The sequence below is a fragment of the Micropterus salmoides genome, unplaced genomic scaffold (assembly GCF_014851395.1).
Source record: "Micropterus salmoides isolate LMB-PRFRI ecotype aquatic unplaced genomic scaffold, ASM1485139v1 Ms_hic_scaffold_2, whole genome shotgun sequence".
Taxonomy (NCBI): domain Eukaryota; kingdom Metazoa; phylum Chordata; class Actinopteri; order Centrarchiformes; family Centrarchidae; genus Micropterus; species Micropterus salmoides.
This window is the reverse complement of record NW_024041150.1, coordinates 40758713-40772332: the sequence shown is the minus strand read 5'-3', so window position 1 is coordinate 40772332 and position 13620 is coordinate 40758713. Positions and strand designations below refer to the sequence as shown.

The 13620-nt window shown below is 39.1% G+C and overlaps 1 pseudogene; it reads left to right on the top strand.

The window, feature by feature from the left end:
* Window positions 1-4805: 4805 nt before the first annotated feature.
* On the top strand, window positions 4806-13136 carry LOC119911963 (annotated as a pseudogene).
* The last annotated feature ends 484 nt before the right edge of the window (window positions 13137-13620 follow it).

Here is a 13620-nt window from a genome sequence, read left to right as displayed (position 1 = left end):
CACAAACACAAATTGATCAGTGTTTGTGTCCACCAGTCTCATGTTTGACCTGAAGGCTTTATAACTCATACAATGACATCTTTATTTCTTCTCTATCGCTGTAACGCTACTTAAGGAACAAAGCGACAAGTGACATAAACAGCAGCTGGATTGTCTCTGTCTCTTTAATACGAGCAGACTGAATGTGTAATGAAAAGAAAGCTTTTAGCACAACTTTATTCTGCAGAGTGAACTGTTCTTTCTTGTCTTACGCAAAATTAAAAGTCTTAAGCATTGAAACAAGCTGGTCTGTGTTAAATCTCCTGTTTGTACAGGTACAATCCTCCTGGATCTCATAGAGCTTCAGCTATAATACTGTTTAATAATACTGAACATTATAATTGTTGGGATCACCTACAGAAAATGTTCCTCATATGAAACCTAATGAGAGATGGAGCGATGTGATCCAAACCAGGAACGGTGGTTTAGTTTAATCCTCATTGTGTTATTGGCAAGTTAAATATTGTATATTTATATTGTATATTACTGGTTGAAGGCATCATGTGTTCCTCCACACTTAGAGGAACACATGAGAATAGATGAAATGGAATTGGTCATATGAAGTAGTGAACACTGTCATTGATTTTTAATGGTTTTATTCAAAGTTTACCCATTTATGGCATTCCAAGTAAAACATGACCCTCTATGTTTTTAGAATAAATGTTCAGTTAGAAATAAGTTGTCATGAATACTCTTTTGCCCTGCAATGGACTGCCGACCTTTCCAGGCCAGTGGAATTTAAGTTAAAAGTATACTGCGGAATTTTCTGTAGGCTACATGTGTATTAAATGAGACAAACATCTTTAAAGAATATTAAAAACACATTTTGGCTATATATTTTCGAAATAGAACTACACAGTTTTCTGGACAACACTAGACTTTATTTGTCTTCAAAGAACAGAGATTGTTTTGGAGGGGAACAACAGGAAATGTAGTTAAATTTCAACTGCAGACTGGATTTAAAATTAATTTGGGCTGACGTGGAAGTGCATTGTGTTTTTAAAAAAAGAAGCTTTGTATTGCAGTGAGATGCATACGGCAACTTAAAGGCAAGATGGCAGAAAATATTGATTGAATATTTTATGGGCTTGATCCTATTGTCCTGATATTATGTGATAATTTCACAGTTCTGGTCTCCTTTGAAAGGTCAGAAGGTCTATTACAGACTACATGGATATGAAATACAGAAAAAATATAATATTTTCATCCTAACCTGGTAAAAAAAGCTTTATTTTAATGCATCAAAACCATCATAAGGTAGATTATAATGCACCTGAATATCTTCTAATACACCTGGAATATAACTGTAACCTTAATTTTGATGAAAAGAAACTGATTTACAACAGCTATTACACAATCTTTCAAAAATATACCAGGTGAATGTTCATGTTTTGGCCATATTTACTGTTTATGTGTTCACTTTTATTGGTAGTTATCTTCAAAACATTATTTCTCTCCATACAACCACGTTCCAAATAACATAAAGCTTCCAAAACATTGAAATATTGATAAAAACAGTCAATACATATGACCACAAGCACTCCCATGTTTTACAGGTCCACAGCTTGAGAACAGAACACTCCATCCTGGCTGTGGGTGGTCTTATTTTGTTCGGCTCGGTGAGACGATTTCAGACATATCCTGCAGGTCTGTGTAACTCCTACGGGTCGCCAGCAGAGGCCGATAAAGATTGACGGAAAACAGCTAGAACAGCGAAAATCGATTACGTCCCCCTTACCGGGTCAGTCTGTTCCCTTCAATGCTACTCAAGGAAAAGTAAAAAGCTACCCATCTTTTTAAATTCACTCACAACAGGTTTTAATGTAAGTGTAGCAATGTAAGTTACAGTGGCTCACAATAAGGAAAACTGAGTTGCAAGAAGAAAAGTAGATGTTTCCTATAACCAGGGCTGGACTGGGACAAAAAATCGGCCCTGGCATTTATGGCCCAGGCGGCCCACCAAAATCGGACGGACACCCCTCACCAATACACCATCCCTCCATTTAAGGGCTTAGATTAAGGGTGTGATGAAACACTTGAGACATAACATTGCACAAGATTGGGATCATGACAAAGAGACAATAATATCTTTTAATAGGCTTACAATTTAGGAAAAAATGTATTGATGAAATACTCGATAGGAGGGTCTGGGGGTCCTCCCCCAGAAGATTTTAAGCATTAAAAAATTAATTTCCTGCATTCTGGGGACATTTTCTGCACCGGGGAAGAACAAAATTCAGGTGGCAGGAGACAATTCAGAATATAAAAATATATTAGAATAGAATGCAGTAATGTTTTTAGCCTAAGTTAATTTATTTGGACAACAGTTTTCTTCTATATTTACATTGCATTGCAGCCTTGCAAATAAACCTTTTTCATAGCATTTTAGACCCTCCCTCCCTTCTCCCTCCCTACAGGTTGAGCTACTCCATGCTTACCGCTTCACCTCCACTGTCCTCCTGCTTACTTTGTCACTCGCTAACACACGCCTCCTCCTCTGCCTGGCAGTGGCCTTGGCTCTCCTTTACTCCTTCAAGTGCCTGTGCCTGCTCTACGTTGGGTACTGCAGCTGATGTTGAAACTAATGCAGTCCCGGCAAATATATCTGTTATTTTCATGCATTTGGCGGCATCCGATTTTTTGAGGGGGCATAACGCAAGAAACAGAGCCAGAGGGGTTGGGGGCTGGTATAAAATGTGATTGGGCCAGCCCAGTGTCAGTATAAAAACTGTCCATGTTTTATGGGCCAGTCGTCGGCCCATTTTTTAAAAAACAGTTAGGCTATATAAATACATAATTTACATTACATTGCCCAATATGCTAGATTAGCAGTCCAGCCCTGTGCAGACCCAGTAGTCATTTTTGTAGCTCTGGACTTCAGGGATATCACAGATGATGACATTTTGACCAAATGTTACAGCTGAGATCCAGAGACAGATATAAGTCTGATGAGTCAAGAAACATGAGAAGCCAAATGATCAGATGGGTGGAAACAAACAACTGATCTCCCAACATGGTTGTAAGTCATCAGCCAGAAAAACTCACTAATAATGCAAAAAGCAATGGTGTTAGGGAGCACTATTTATAGGACTCAAAAGCACGACCGGAGAAGGGGGAGAAACTGAGTTCTGAGTGTATTTACAGACAGGAAAAGGATCGGAGGGGAGGTTGAGCAGGAGTCGGTCCAGGCAGGGAGAACAGGTGGAAAGCTCCACTGGGATTTCGTGGAATCTAGGTCAGTGGAGAGAACAGAAAGGGTAATTCACGGAAACAGAAAACACGAGGAAAAAACACTGAGAGAACAACTCAGAAGTTTCAGCCATGACTAGCTACCACATAGGTGAGCAAACGATCTGGCGAATACTGGAGGGCAGGACTGCAATATATGAAGGAAGCAACTTATTACTGACAAGGAACCGGTGATGTTGTTGGCCTCTAAAGAATAAAATGGTTAACATTAGGATCTATAATGTACGTGAGCCGAGATTAACCCTACACATTGTCTTCTGGGACAAACCATATTTGGAAGTTCAACTTCTGTCAACTTCCATCAGGTCTGCGGGCTGCAGCTGGATATACTTGCTTTAAAATAGCAGATAAGCTGTGTAAACCATTCACCAGCATTTCCTCCTATTCATCTCCTTACTTCTGGTTTTGCTTTTCATTCTTTCAAAAAAGAAAGAACACATTTAACATTTTAATCAGAATCATTATTCATTAATTTAATTAATGAATAATGTTAATATTTGACCAAACTACAGCTGCAATGTTTGGTTGATTAATCAATTAGTCGACTGACAGAAAATAAATTATTTCCATCCATTTTTAAGCAAAAAATTGCAAACATTTGCTCTAATTGTTCCAGCTTCTCAGATGGTTTTCTTCGTCACATTTCTTCGACTGTTGTTTGGACAAAACAAGACATTTGAATATTTCGTATAGAGAATTATAAGTCTTTTTCAATAATTTAATTTAATCTATTGAAAAACATAATTGTCACATTAATTGATTATGAAAATAACGGTTAGTCGGCAGCCCTACTCTTAGTCTTGTTAACAAAATGTATGAACTTGAAATGTATGAACAGAAAGTCATTAAGACTCGTTTTGTAGACAAAAGGACTCACAGAGACAGGCAGGCTGAAATTAAAACAATCTTTACTGTCTGTAATTCAAAACAGGATTCATTAGCATTTGTCAGTCCCAACAGGCAAAAACAGATTAGAAAAAGGACAGAAACTAAGACAGAATACACAGAAGGGAAAAGCTCCTGGTAAATATTTTTTGCTTGGGATAAATAAATAATATTCTATCTTATATGCTGAGGAGCTGACTGGGGTTGCTGGGACAGGTTGGCATGGAAGTTAGGTGATTACTGAAGACAGGAAACATTGAGGAAAGTACTTTAGGGCAGGAAGGGAATGTTAGGGAGTAGTTGCTGACTGGAAGAACTGATGACAGGAAATATGATGCAAGAAATGTTGAAAGCTGGTTGTTGCTAGACACTCAGGACTTGTGAAATCTCAGTGTCTTTGTTGGGCCTGTATAGAGGGACCTGACATGTGACAGAAGGAGGAAGGGTGTTGTGTGCATCTCAAACCCCAATATGACGCCAGGATGCCCTCATTTAGTGTTTTCTCACAACTATAAACCTGAATTCCTGAGTGTCTTTTAGAGGAACTTAATGAATGAGTGATTTATTCTGATTATGCTAATTCTGTTTGTTTGTCTGTCATGCTACTGTTATGCTACTCTGCCCCCCTGAAGATGACTGTTTGTGAGGAGGCAGAGGAGGTCAAAGCACCACCTTCAAGATTCAGCGGTGTGTCTCTGAAGAGTGACCAGTCCATGGGACAGCCTCTAGCATTCACTAATGAACCTGCACCTCCTTCACTCACAAAGTAAGAGGACTGCGCACACTTTAATGTCATACTGAAATATGACAAAGGTACATTTGTTGTTCTTGTTTTGCATTAAACTTTATTTTTTCAGAAGTTCACAGAGATCAGAGTTGTTGGAGTCTAGAGGTCAGTCTACGTCGAGTGACTGCTGCCATGAATCCCCTCCAGGCTTCAGTAATACGTCTCAACCCTTGTGTACACAGTAAGATTGTACTGTATTCATAAAACCGAACTGGTAAGATCTCAGTATGCTTCAAGTGAACTAATTCCTCTGCTCGTACAATATGTAGCTTTTGTTACAGAGGAAATATAAACAAAAAATATAAATCTGAAAAAGATAAGAACACATAAACAAGAGCTGTAAAAGTGAATTAGTACAGTAACTTTGACAGTGGATTCACAAAAGTAGAAACTAGCCCTAAAATTAGTTAAAGAGCTTAAGATACTGTTAGACTGTCCGACTTGCACTTTGTTTGGAACGTACTGAGGCCTTTTAGACGACATGGGTGTTTTCAATCTGGACTACATACCAAGAAATCATGAATATGAAAAACAATTGTGTGAGCTAGTCAACTGTTATTGATGAAAAAGGTTTCAGGAATATTTAGTGAAGCCTGGCCCAGGAGACTGTCAAAAGCAGTACAGAGATTCAATTCGCATCCAAATAAGTTTATTCTTCACCTCTGTATAGATGTGTGAAGATTCTATAGGATATTGGTTCAGTATCCAAGACACTATGCTTACCAAAGTTAGTCACAGTTTGTGTCAACCAAGTCACATGCAGCACTTTCTAAAGAGCCACTCTGTCTGTCTGTGTAACCATGGGTTGCCTAGGCAATTTATGCTTGCATCCTTATCAAGGCAGTTGCATCAGTCAATCAACCAAACAGACAGAAGGGAGAGGAGAGGAGAGACTGGGCCTTTCCGAAATTAGACCCTCGCCACTTCCACTCCAACACGGAGTGAACTCTGGTCGGAGTCACCCTCACAGCCAAATCGAGTTCCCTAACACATGTAGTGTATAAATACAGTGGCCAACTTTCGGACGAACTACCCTCTCCCCAGTCTAAATAGAAGATTCAATAAAAACAAGAGTTGTATTGTGTAGCAGACCTAAAATTTTTTAGTCTAGCATTTTAATAAATTTGTGAGAATTGATACCCAATTATGAATTTTTAAGATTCATAAAATCAAAATGTATTCCTCGTTTCAGGGCACCACCGGAGTTATTATAATCCTAGAGTCTCCGGACCTCTAGGTAGTTTTGAATTACTATACAATTATTACTAGTGATCAGTTAGTTAATAATCGCTCAATTATCTTAAATCAGTCAGTCAGTCTCATATCTAAAGGGTCAATTCTCTTGGCAGGAACTATAAATAGGCAACACACACAGCTCTTGATTATATTACAGTGAATTTATTCTCTAACTAAGGTGATAAAAAGATGGTTGGATACAGGGAACATAAACATTTGCTGAACAATGAGCCTGGAGGTTCGATTGTGGGAAGCATTTGACTCATACGGCATAGAAGAGCTACTGAAAGTAAACTAATGCTATAGTTTAGGAGTTAAAATGAACATTTTATCACTGAATGTGTGTTGAGTCTTACTGCTTGTCGACGGCCTGCTTTTGGCCTGTTGCACGGGTCCCACGGGTTTGCCAACAGCAAAGAGAAGAGAGCGCGAAGCGAGGTCGCGTGTCGCTCTTTTGTTGTCTGGGGCGTGGCTCCCCAGGGGGCGTCTCAGGTTTCCCAAGGGACTGCCTTTCTAAACTTAATGTCTAAAAGAAATCTATTTGCACGTATTATAATCAAATATTTTCCACAATCGAACCTCAGTGGTCGAACGGTTGTACTGTTCTAAGCATTTGGTAACAGGAAACAATTAGTGGTCAGGATATTTATACATTTAACGGCATTTCCAACAAGGGCATGTAATACTTATTTCGTCCACTTGGTGGAGCTCAGGTTACATGAGGAAAGTCCTTAGCCATTCAAAGTTTGGCTGTCCTGGATTGTGTCACACTTGGGTGAGACAAGGAGTATCCCTTTGATGTGGTAATAAAACAAAGAATAAGGTCAGTTGCCACGGAAACATGTGTGGGGGGCCAGTTTTGATAGGCTGTTCAGGAAGATGCCAATGGCTGGCTCGTGTCCCTTTGTCAGTTTAACAGTCAGGCGTTATCAGCTTCGGAATCAAAAAGGTGCCAGTTTCATGGTCTGGATAGCACTTAGAGAAAGCAACTTTGACCCCTCCCCCTTCTTCTCTGGGGAGGAGAAAGGAATTTAGAGTAGCTCCAAATTTATTCAATATAAAATGCACAAATCCACACCGTTGTTCACTACAATTGTCTATCAGACAAGAGCATTTTTTTATTAAACACAATATAACTTTTGGGCAATTGCTTTTGCTTCTTCTGCATGAAATAAAGGTCTACGGGAAATTATTGATGGACATAAGATCAGTCTGAGAAGGAGATGCGGATGTGTGACTGAGGGAACTGATGAAACAGGAAGTGGAACCCTCCTCAACAGGATCTACACTGAGCTCTACATCACAGAGGGACAGAGTGAGGAGGTCAATAGCCAACATGAGGTGAGGCACCTTGAGACAGCTTCCAAGAAGACCCTCCATCACACTCCGATCAGGTGCCACGACATCTTTAAAGCCTTACCTGGCCAACAGACTAGTGGTGTCGCTGGCATTGGGAAAACCTTCTCAGTGCGGACGTTCACTCTGGACTGGGCAGAGGGCTTGGAAAACCAAGATGTCAGTCTGGTGATTCTGCTTTCATTCAGGGAGCTGAACTTAATAAAAAATGAGCAGTACAGCCTTCTCATGATGCTCCATGTTTTCCATCCAACATTACAAAAGATCACAGTAGAGAAGCTCGTTGTCTGTAAACTGTTGTTCATCTTTGATGGCCTGGATGAAAGCAGACTTTCATTGGATTTCACGAAAAAGAAGATTGTGTCTGATGTCACACAGAAGTCACCAGTCAACGTGCTGTTGACAAACCTCGTCAAGGGAAATCTGCTTATCTCGGCTCTCGTCTGGATAACTTCCCGACCTGCAGCGACCGATCAGATCCCTCATTTATGTGTTGACAGGGTAACAGAAGTACGAGGCTTCAATGATGCCCAGATGGAGGAGTACTTCAGGAGGAGAGTCAGTGATGAAGAGCTGTCCAGCAAAATCATCTCACACATTGAGACATCCAGGAGCCTCCACATCATGTGTCAAGTCCCAGTCTTCTATTGGATCACTGCTACAGTTCTGGAGCACATGTTGATCACAGACCAGAGAGGACAGCTGCCCAAGACACTGACTAACCTGTACTCACACCTCCTGCTGGTTCAGACAAAAAGGAAGAAGCAGAAATATAATAAGGGGCATGAGAAGAGTCCACAGGAGCTGACCGATGCTGAAGTGAAGTTCTTCTGAAGCTGGAAAGGCTGGCATTTGAACATCTGGAGAAAGGAAACATCATGTTCTACCAAGAAGACCTGGAGAAGTGTGGTCTTGATGTCAAAGAGGCCTCGGTATACTCAGAAGTTTGTACAGAGATCTTCAAAAGAGAGAGTGTGATCCTCCGGAAAACAGTTTACTGCTTTGTTCATCTGAGCATTCAGGAGTTTCTTGCTGCAGTCTATATTTTTCATTGTCACACAAACAGGTATACAGAGATACTGGAGACATTTCTGGGGAAACCTGGGGTAGGTATCTTAGCTGTGAGCCATATTTGGATAAGTTGCTGAATCAAGCCTTGCATGAATCACTGAAGAGCAGAAATGGCCATCTGGACCTGTTTGTCCGCTTCCTCCATGGCCTTTCACTTGAATCAAATCAAAGACTCTTAATAGGTTTTTTAGGTCGAACAGAGAACAGTCCAGAAAGCATCCATAAAGCAATCTACAATCTAAAGCAGATGAACACCTATGACATCTCTCCCGACAGAAGCAGCAACATCTTCCACTGTCTGGTGGAGATAAATGACCACTCAATACATCAGGAGATCCAAAAGTACCTGAAGTCAGAGAACAGATCAGAGAAGGAACTCTCTGAGATCCACTGCTCAGCTTTGGCCTTCATGCTGAAGATATCAGAAGAGGTCCTGGATGTGCTGGATATGAAGGCATACAGGACATCAGAGGAGGGGCGACTGAGACTGATCCCAGCAGTCAGGAACTGCAGAAAAGTTCGGTAAGTCCCAGGCCTATATTTAGCAAACATCTCACCCTAGAATTTGTGCTGAAGGTGAAACTAAGACTAAAATAATTTTATCTAATAGTAGGACTTGTCAGGACTCTGTGAACTATGCTGTAGAATAACCATTGTTTGGCAAGTTCAGTGTTTCTGCTGCCTCACTTCAGGGCCAAGCTAACGTTACTGCATAGCAGTTGCATGGCTGTCAAAGTGGCTTGCTAGTTTTCAGTACAAGAAGACAACAATAATCTAATATTGACAGGCCAACAGGACAGCAGTGTGTCAGGCTGCATTTTTGGAATTCCGCCTGCTCGAGAACAGTTGCACTTATACTGTCTACTAAGTATTTCAAATTTGAAGAGATGATTACAGATCAAATATGTAAGTCTTTTCCATGTTTGGTAGTGAGAGTGAAAGCATAAACTTAACTTGCAAATGCATTTGTTTTTGGCATCCAAATACCAAAATCTCAAACGTACCAGTCAGTGTGCAGCTGAATTACGACAGAAAAATACTGTTGTAGCGATAGTTTACCACTAATGTAATATTCATATATTTTAAAAACTGCTATACTGTGTTGAAGTAAACCATGCTATTTACATAATCAGTTTTACAACCAGATGTGTTCATTTTAATCAAAGAAAGCATTAAAGTTATGATCAGAATGTAACACATGCTCTACTTTTTTCACAGTGTAAGGTATCTACTTATCTATGTGTCTGGATCCTCCAGTTCCAGCAGTCTAGGACAAAGGTCAGGCAGAGAGTTCTGTTGCTTAGCAACAATTGCAATAGCCCATGATCCCATAATCTTGCCCATCAGAAAGTTTTCTTGTGTAATAGCACTTCCAATGGGGTAAAAATGTAATGGCATACAATCCTGTCTTTCATTCATAACCAATCAGAGATTCTCAGTGATATCTGTGTTTTGATTACAGACTAATCGGGAATATTTGAACCCATCAGATGAGATAAGATGAAAATCAACCATGACAGCTGCTATACAAATTATACTAGTCATTTGTTTTCTGTACAAATAAAATCTGATACTTTGTCTTAGCTTAGACTCAATAATCACTTACTTTCCATTACATCTGCAGACTTTCTGACTGTCGACTTTTAGAAACTCACTGTGAAGTCCTGGCCTCAGCTCTGAAGTCCAACCCCTCCAATTTGAGAGAGCTGGATCTGAGCAACAACAAGCTACAGGATTCAGGAGTGGCGCTGCTGTCTGCTGGACTGAAGAGTCCACACTGTAGATTGGAGACTCTCAGGTCAGACTGCTTAATTTAATTATTTCTGCATCCAGGTCCATAGTATGCCTTAGCTAGAGGTACTAAATGAAAGGCAAATAGACTTGTTTCTTAAAGGGGCTATATGTAAGTTTTTGATTTTAATAAATCAAATTTTCATTGCCTTATTGTCAATGGGCTCAAAACTCACTCAGAAATGAAGCACACGCCTATTTTCTCCGTTGCTTGCATCAGCCACTACCCTGCTTTTAATGTGAGGTCTCTGGGTCGGATTCAGATTTCTGTATGAAAGTGGTTGTGTTTCGGATTATGCTCGCTCATGAGTTCAAGCGAGCATGTGTATGAGCACACGCCTGGAATCAATCTAAAAACCACACCGCTAGTGGCCACTTGAAACTCCATAATGCCCCTTTAAACAAGTTTTTTGAAGACCTCATCCAAAAAGCTTTTTCAGTTTTCAAATTCGGGAATCTATAGTAGATCAAATTCATTTTCCAATGGCCATTAAAGAAACCCTTAAAACACTTTCACCTTTGCTTCAATTCAGTCCATATTCCATGAAATGTTTTTATGTTATAAAATCTGTTTTAGGGCATAGACCGAAAAACTGAAAATGTTTCCTTATGTCTCACTAACTTTCAGAAATGAGGATGTATGTCTGCATTCTGGCTGGGCTATGCTTTTCTAGTCTTGTTAGCTACATGCTTTATTCTTTGTTCTTTTATTCAGACAAATTGATTGCTTGCTACCAGAGAGCAGCTGTTCTTCTCTGGCCTCGGCTCTTAAATCCAACTCCTCCCATCTAAGAGAGCTAGACCTGAGTAATAACAAACTGCATGATTCAGGAGTGAAGCTGCTGTCTGCTGGACTGAAGAGTCCACACTGTAGACTGGAGACTCTCAGGTGAGGCAGCTCATTTTTAGTTCTGTGCTTTAATACAAATGTGAACAAACATCAAGCCCATTATGCTGCTCCCCAGCCTGTTTTCTAACATGGATTATTAATAGCATTATGAGCTACACATTTAAAGCCTAAATATTCTGTAGCAAAGGAAACCTCCTAACTCACCCCTCTGATATGTTTACAACTTTATTTAGAGCATATACTTTAACTGAAGCTAACTAACATTTTAAAAGTGTTACATTAGTATTTGAAAATCCATAAAACTTTAAATCTAGATCTCAACCTTCATCAAAAATACATAGTGATAGACATTTAGAAATGAGAATTTAGAAAAGAAATATTGGAATATTGTAAAATTCCCCCAAATTCTAGGATCAGTTCAGGATCTATATTCAGGCCAATTTAACAACGTTTAATAAAAAATTAATTACACTTTGTTGACATACACTGCTAACTAAGAAAACTGCGTGTTAAAAATTATTGGATTTTTGTTTTTATATTTTATTTTAATAAAACTTAATTTAGTTTGAGGCACTGTGGTTTGTCAGAGGGCAGCTGTCCTTCTCTTGCCTCAGTTCTGAAATCCAACACCTCCCATCTGAGAGAGCTGGACCTTAGTTACAACAAGATTCAGGGGTGAAGCTGCTGTCTGCTGGACTGGAGAGTCAATATTGTAGGCTTGAATTTCATTATATTCTTTGTTAAATAAATATTATATCTTTTATTTGTAGTTTTTTAAATCATTCTTATTGGTTATGATAAGGTTTTACCTACAATTCCGAGATCAGTACAGATCTCAGATGCTAGCAGTAACTTTGCTAGACAGTTCAACAACTTCACTGCTTGTTAGCTAGTTTTCAAAGATTCTCAATTGCAAATATTTTTATTGCCTAATTAAATGGTAAAGTTAAAAGTGAATTAATTACTTTGAAGTTTTTATATCTTTCTTAAGATTTGTTAAACATGCATATTTATTCAATTCTGTATTAGATTCAGTTTTCTGTATTTAAAACCTCCATGGCGGTGGTGAAATTATGAAATGTTGGATATTTTCTATGTTTTGTTCTTTGTTCAGATTGAGTTTCTGCAGCTTGTCAGAGGTCAGCTGTGTGTTTTTGGCTTCATCTCTGAAGTTCAACCCCTCCCATCTGAAAGAGCTGGACCTGACTGATAACAAGCTGCAGGATTCATGAGTGTTGCTGCAGTCTGCTGGACTGGAGAGTCCATATTGTAGACTGGAGACTCTCCGGTTAGCAGTCAGCATACTTGTTCTTGCAAGAATATAGTTTTTATCAAGTAAAAGGTAGGCCACAGAGCCAGCAAGGTTATATATTTGCCTTGACCTTGTTGTTGTGTTCTTCCTTACAGGGTGAAATAAGCCTTGAATGCAGCCAACAGATTTGAAAGATGGAAGTTTTGAGAAAAAGCCCTCACTTAAAGTGAAAGTGTTATTAAACGATTTTTAGGATTTTTTTATGTATTAAGAAACACAATGAACTATGTATTGATGTGTTTAAGTTCTGAGACACTATATATCATGTTTTAGGCTCTCAGCAGTTTTTCTCCTCTCACTCTCTCTGTTGTTTTTTCATAAAGTTTTGTCAACTAATTTTGTTAATGATCTCTAAAGGGGCAGCAGGAAAGGTGCCTAAGTGTACCACTCAGATGGGAAAGGTGAACTAATGAGTGTATCATACCGTAAAAACCTGTATGATACACTTTAGATGGAATATCTAAGAGTCAGAGATACAGAAATAACATAAACCTGCCTGAATTGACTTTTCCAGCCATTAAACACTATACGTCAACTGATAATCATAGTTAATAGGGATAATATTGCGTTTAGTAATATTTTAATGAAGGTATCTGTGTGTGTGTTGGTGTACCAGAACGAAATGAAAGTGGAACATTGCCTGCGTTGAAAAATGTTGAATGTCTACGAATGGCAATTGTGGTTGGTGAGTGACCACCACTAGCCTGGTAGAGTAGAAAGTGACCTGAAAATATAAACTTAGGTAAAGGTAAAGTACCTCAAATTGATACTTAAGTACAGTACTTAAGTAAAAGTAACATCACTGCACTTTTCTCTACACATTGTTGATCATTAGAATAGCAAGAAACAAAATGATGAGCCACTGATTAAAACATTGCTACATAGCGCTACTAGTGGCCATGAACTCCACAGGGAACCTTTAATATACATTAATCCCAAGGGTGTGCAGATTTGGATGACATCAAATATAATTTTTCACCTTTTTTTTTTCCTTCATTAATTAATCTGCTATGTCTTGGTATTTAGAAAATATATACTGTAATA